Here is a 6,998-nt window from a genome sequence, read left to right as displayed (position 1 = left end):
TTCCTGCTGGGGCACTGTATGGCTTCCCTTCTATCCTTCCCTGCCAGACTGAGCCCACCCAGAGCTAAAGGGTAACCAGTAAGCTAACCTGTTATCACTGCACTTATGGGTTAAATGATTAATCCTTTAACCTTTCACATCCCTAATATCCTTTCCAAGTAGGAGGAAAGGAGCAAGAACAGATTGATCCCACTTCCCCTAATTACTCACTGCTCTTCAGCTGATTCATCCTATTTTCTGTTTACAGAAAAAAGGTATGTGCCCAAATACTGCTTTGAGATAATACTTGCGTAGACACAGTTTGCAAAAATGTATAAACAATTCTGGTCCAGGAATTGAAATGGTCACTTGAGCTAGGGTATACTTTTGGGTCTTTTCTCTCTTTCATTTGATGTTTCAAGCAAGTTTGAGGTCTCAGGTGGGCACTGCATTTCTAGCAGGAGAAATGCCACTCTCCCAGTAGAAATTGCCAGCATACATGTGATCATTCAGTTTCTTTTGGAGGAAACATGTCCCATCAGTGAGAAGGATCTTTCACTTTGCCACCTGGAACATCTCCCCTGCATGAGAGTTTCTCTGGCTAGAATAAACACCACTCCTTTGTGATCAGGAGTCAAGCAGCAGCTTCCCCTGTGTCTTCCCCAGTTTGGGGAAAGCATGGGGGCATTTTCCAGCAGATTGACTCTTCTCATGATTGGGAGGAGTCAAGTTGCCAGCATGTGGCCCTGGCCTAGGGATGGCATGGAGAGCCTCACTGCTTCACTCCTCCCAGGGACTAGAAAGAGCAGCTGCAACCCATGCCTTTCCCATTGTAGGGGAAGCAGGGGACAGCAGGCATCTGTGGGATGGAATGCCTGCATGCTCCCTCTCAGGAAGGGTACTACCACTTCAAAATTTGCAGTGTTAGAAATGAATGCCTGTCCATGACCTAAGTGTGAGTGATTTCATTTTGATTAGCATATGAACTTCAGTATCAGTTCTTTCAGGACTTATACTGTGTCCCATCTTGACCACAAAAAGGTCCATTTGAATTTGTATCCCGTAATTCAAATAGAATAGCTCTTAAGAGTGCCATGTAACATTATAAGAAAAGAGTGTCTCGTTCTGACCAAGGAAGAGAGACAAATGAAAGAGTCTTTTTCATGATGACATTATGCACTCCTCTCAAACATGCACCAGCGCATTTGTTTGCCAGGTTAGTAGAGGTGCACTGATACATCGGTCCGATATCAGATCGGCACCAATATAAAGAAAATTTTCTGTAGTGAAAATTGGCCCGATGTGGATGATAATTTGTCTGATAAATGCCCATGCATGCGTGCAGCTGCAGTGCAGCATGTAGGCAGTGAGGAGCAGAACCAGCAGCATGGAGAGCTATGTGCAGCTGGAAAGTCTGGTGTAGGGGAAGGGAAGGGATGTGGTGGGGTTGCAGATCAAGGCCCTCTTTGGTGAGGGAGGGTGTGGGGTTGGGGCAGGGGCTAGGACAGGGGTTGCCCAGCTGGGGCCAGAGCGGGTGCAGGACGGAGGCACAGCTCATTGCGGGGGGGGCTGCGGGAAGCGGGGTGGCAGCTCGTCCGGTGCTCATCTGGTGCACAGGGAGTGAGCGGAGGCTTGTGCCCCCTGATCTGTGCAGGGCTGGGGCCGGGCTCTTCCCGGCTGGGCAGATTTGGGGGCATACGTCCCCTCCCCCGTGCCCTCTCGCGGATGAATGGTGGGAGCTGCCAGATGAGCACTGAATGAGCCACGTGCAGTGGTGGAAGCTGCTTCCCTTCCCGTGTACCCCCAACAAGCTGCACCTCCGTCCTGCGCCCACCCCACGCAGATCTGGGGAGCACAGGCACCTGGCCCTGAACGAGCCACTTGTGGCTTTGTCCTGCAACCCTCCCTGTCCTGGCTGGTCAGTGCCTGCCCCAGCCCCATTCCCTCCCTCACCACAGGGACCTTGATCTGCCCCCCCACCCCCCTCTCCTCCCCTTCCACCACACCAGACTTACCAGCTGGACACAGCTCTTCAAGCTAAAGAGCTATGTATCGGAAATCAAATCAGTTTCAGCCGATATGCCTGAAAAATCTCTGTTGGTGCACCCTTACAGGGTGACACTTTAGGGCATTTATACATGTACTTCGGCTGGGGGGAGGGGTGCTTTAATTAGAGTGGCTCTGAGAACCACTTTAATTAAAGCACCCAGAGCGTCTCATATATCAGTGTCCCCATGCTTAAAAATGGCAGCAGGGGCGCTTTAAAGCTTGTTCGATGAGCATTAGTTAAAGCACTCCTGCTGTCATTTTTAAGTGTGGGGACACGTATACGAGATGCTAGAGTGCAGTAATTACCATGCTCCAACAGACTTGATTAATCGAGCCTGCTGCGACTCTCTCCAATTATAGAACATTGGAGCAGCCTCCCTGCTCGTGTATAGGTTCTCTTAGAGTTAACTTCATTAGCACACAAAGTAAGCAAGCATAAGAAAGAAAATGCCACCCTGCAACGGTGCTGATATTAAAAAAAGTAGACAAGGCTATTGTGTGCTAACAGATAGGTACATTACAGAGAGGTCACTGGGGATGGGAAAATAATTCCTATAAGGCTCTGGTTCCCAACTGTGTTCCATGAAACCAAGGTGGCTTATCCCCATATTGCACCACTTGCTCACACCCTCAGTTAAAAGTTTTATGATAAGGGTGAATGATGGTCCTTCAGAAATTCCAGGAGTTGACAAAGATTCATTAACCCACAGAGTTTGGGAACCACAATCATAGGATCCCCTTGATCCTGTCTCAAAAGTGAGAGGGAGGTAAGGAAGGATTAACTGTATTCCTACCCTTCCCCAGTAAATCAGAGAAAGAAAAGGCCAGGTGAAAGATAATCATTGATAGTAAAAATCTGATTGAAAAATATATATTTTTGTATGGTATTTATTGCTCTTACTAGAAAATAAAGAACAGCAACAATATATGATCGAAACTTAACAATCAAAGCTAAATGATTATTTTACATAATTTAGAAAACATTTAATTTGCACAAAAGTAAGATCTAAAAGAGGTTATTTTTAGCATATTTTAATTATAACTGAGAAGAAACATGAATTTTAAACTTTAAGGGTTTTTTTAAATTAGTACTTTCTCAGAATAAAGAATTATCTTGTGCAATAGAATGTTTAGTGGTTCCATTTTTGATTGGTATGAATACAATGGATTCCCATTATACTTGATCAACAAAACTCAGTTTTCCAAACAAAGCACATTGGGTGTTATTAATAATGTGACAGTTTCCTCAATCCAGCTGTGTTCCCAGCATTTTGCCTTCCCATTGCAAATCCAAATATTTGAGGATAATTGGGTGCTTATTTATTATTGGAAATGGGAAAATATACAAGTCAGTGGGGCTCTGCAGAGATATAAGGGTCTTCCCAAATGAATCTGCTGGCAGGGTCAGATCAGAGGTGTAGCTAAGCAACTCCATGCCCTGAGCAGTTGTGTGATGCCCGGGTTAGCATTGGCTGCTGTGGTGCCAAAAGGAGTGGCATTATTAGCTGGCACTGCAATCATGGTTATTTTTTTCCACCACACCCCCTGAGGCAGCACTGGGGCTGCTTTCCCAGTTGTCTCCCTTCCACCTGCCTTAGGTACACTGCTGGGTCAGACCTTCATTTTAATGTTTGGCTGATGACCAACACTTATTTTCCCTGTTTCATAACATAGAGCTGAAAATTACATAAGTGTTGTCAGTACTTGATATTGATTTGTTAAAGTATTATAGTTTTGTTATCAAGTAAAATTAATGATACAGTTGTATTCAGGTGTTAGATTATTCACTGCTTTCTTATTTCTGACTTGGCTATTCCATTTAAAAGTGACATTCATTTTCTGTAGAAAACAAGGAATTGCTGTAATTTATGTATGCCAGTGTGTTGCAACAGGTAGTATTGGGGAAAGCAGTAAATTGCCCACATACTTTCTAAAAGCCTTCTTTAATTTCCATAGGTTGGACTTCCACAGAGGTAACAATGGGTGGATAGATGAATATATATGAGGTTACAAGACACTCCATTAATTCAGTCATGAAAAAATAAAGGAAAAGCAGCTGACTAACAGCTAAATTAGGGTTTAAAAACAGGGAAAAGTTAGAGTAGCATTATTTGCATGTCAGAGTTTGGGGATGTAGTTGCCTCCTCTTTACTACTGCACTTGATGCTATTAACATACGGCATATAATATCAATAGCAGAGTTTAATATTCTCAATTTTTCCTTACATTGCAAAAGCTATCATTTTTATTTGACACCAAAGTATTAAATCTCTTTTAGACAGTAAGGGGATGTTTTAGAACTGGTATAAGCAGATGCATTTATGTCATTTATTATTTGACCATATATTCCAGAATATATGTGTTAAATATAGTGCTGGTAAGAGTTAGCCACCACACAAATGTTTCACATACATTGCAGTTTATTCTAGTGTGATTTATTTTAATTAGCTTTGAGATTATTTACTACTTTGTGCTGTGGGTAACAATAAACATTGAAATGCCTTCACTGTTCTTTCCTTATGAATGGAAACAAGAGCTTTCCTTTTACTGGTTCTGATTTGTTCTACATGCTGCCTTCTTATGAAGTGTGAATGACTCAACCTCCATTATCTTCAATGGGAGTTGAGAGCATTCAACACCTACCCGGAAGAGCTCAGTACCTCCCTGGCTCAAGCACCTAGATTGTAGAGATAGGAGATCAAATCCTTGAAGCACAATGTCATTTATCTGGCATGCTTTCAAAGTGACCTTGGGATTGGTATTCTTTATAAAAAGAGATTTAAAAAAAAAACTCAGCTTCTGAGTATCTAAACCAGTTTAATGTCTGTTGGATAATTAGCACGACTGCAATTTGACTCTTATGAATTAGCTACCAATACAATAGCATTATATTTCTATTGAATACAGAAATTCCATTTCTGTAGCTGAATTTGAATGGTATGGTTTGCATCCATTATTTTTTTTAAAGTAAGCCGGATGAATAAGTATATTTGAGGGTTTTTCCCCCCCCCCCAACAGATTTGATAAAAATGAACTGCTCAAAATTTCTCTTTCAAGCAAAGCCTCCCAGCCTCAAATTATTTTAAAAGTCACAGGCTGATTCCTCTACATAAATACTATTGCACTGAAATGGTTACTGGAGTTCAATATGACACCTCCGTGCTTATAGACTTCCAGTGTATGTTCAGTATGGCCACCCATGGGATGATTTTTAAAAAATCCTGTTAAAGTAAGAATAAATATTTGGCAAAATAGAAGATTTAGAGTTCATTGATTGGAAAAAGGGATTTATGATTATTACAGTCACAGGAAAACATGGATTAAAAGCACTGTGATTTCTAACAAGTAATATATTAGTGCTAATTAAGATATACTGAACATCACACCCTCTGCAACTTTCAGGTTTTGAGTTACATTTCTTCAGTCTTAACTTTTTTTATATGATGTTTAAGATCTGTTCCTTAAAACTAATAATATAATCTATAAAAATGGCTTTTTTTTTTTTTACATATTTCCTGAACTGAGGCTGTGTCTATCGATTGATTATGTGCAAGAACAGAACAGCTTCAGAAGAGTCGGTCTTAAAACCTTTTTTAATACTCCTCTAGATAAAGTGTTTTAAACCAAGAAAAATATTACCATATATTTTCCATAAACTTGCAATGTTTTGAACCTTATAAAGGCATTTAGGACTGTTTTCCCTCCAGGGTTTCCTTATCCTTCCTTCAAGTGATGAAAATGTTTGTTTGTTTGTTAAATAAATTGCATGTTTTCTCTTTGTGAGGTTGATATTTTCTAATGTTAAGATTGAAAGAGTTTATAATATGATCAAATGACAAACAGTGGTTAGTGGCACAAAGACCAAACCACAAACATTTACTTCTTGTAGTACATGCTATTTTTTACTGTGAAGTTAACCTTAGTATAATTTAGTAAACTTCTATTGATGTTATAGAGAAGTCTTCTCCCAAAACTAACTTTTGTTGTATTCAAAACCTCAGACTTCTTTTTTTTTTTAAGTTATAATCCTTTTCCCTTACCTTACCATTACACTTATAAGACATTTTTAAGCGATACTGGGCCTAGTTGTTTAATGAGGCTCCACTTGGATATTAAATTTTCAAGTATGTGAATTGGGCCTCAGCTGTTGAAACTTTGCAGCTTGGCTTAACTGGGAAGGATGAAACTGAGCTTAGGCCTACACAGAGCAAAGGGTTCGGAATTGACATGGAAAGCCCCCTGGCTGCAGCTGTTGCACGCAGCATGGCGCAGTCACAGGTGCTTACACAGAGCCAAATCCCAGTTCCTGCGGGAAGTACCCGGCACAAGGCTGAAGTTTCATAGAGGTTGGAAGGGACCTTACAACATTGGGTCCAGCCCCCCTGCACATTGGTTCCTTATTCCTGGTTCCCTTTTCCAAGCGGATCTTTACATAAGTGAAGGTTGTTAGCAATGAATTGGACAGGCACAAGAGTTAGGATTTCATCAGAAACGGGTATTTACGAATTTAAAATGTGAAATAATACCACGTATTGAGTACATAGCCCTGAGTAAGGAGCGGAGAGTAGGCTGAGACGGTTGTTTTTACATTTGATCAAGTCCACCTCCTTGTGCCTGCCCCAGCCACCTGCGCCGGCTTGCTTGAAGAAACGCATCTTGGCAGCCCTCATGGGGCACAAGTCCTTGAGCTCGTCCCCTCCCCTGGATGGGGAGTGGGGAGTGGGACCCTGCCCCGAGGCGGGACGGGAGGGGAGGGGAAGCTGGCGGGGGCTGCTGGAGGCTCCGGGCCCAGCTTGCAAGGGCAGCGCCAGGCAGGGCTTAAAAGTTTTGAAGTTTCTGCCTGCCCCGAAGGTTTGGGGGAGCGGCGCTTCGCTGCGGGACACGGCGGCGCCCCCGGGGCGGACTGGGAGGGGGCTGAGGGGCGGGCGCGAGGCTCCCGGTGTCGCCCGCCCGGCCAGGGCCGCTGGCCC

Source organism: Alligator sinensis, unplaced genomic scaffold (assembly GCF_000455745.1).
Source record: "Alligator sinensis unplaced genomic scaffold, ASM45574v1 scaffold493_1, whole genome shotgun sequence".
Taxonomy (NCBI): domain Eukaryota; kingdom Metazoa; phylum Chordata; order Crocodylia; family Alligatoridae; genus Alligator; species Alligator sinensis.
Note: the sequence above shows the minus strand (reverse complement) of the source record.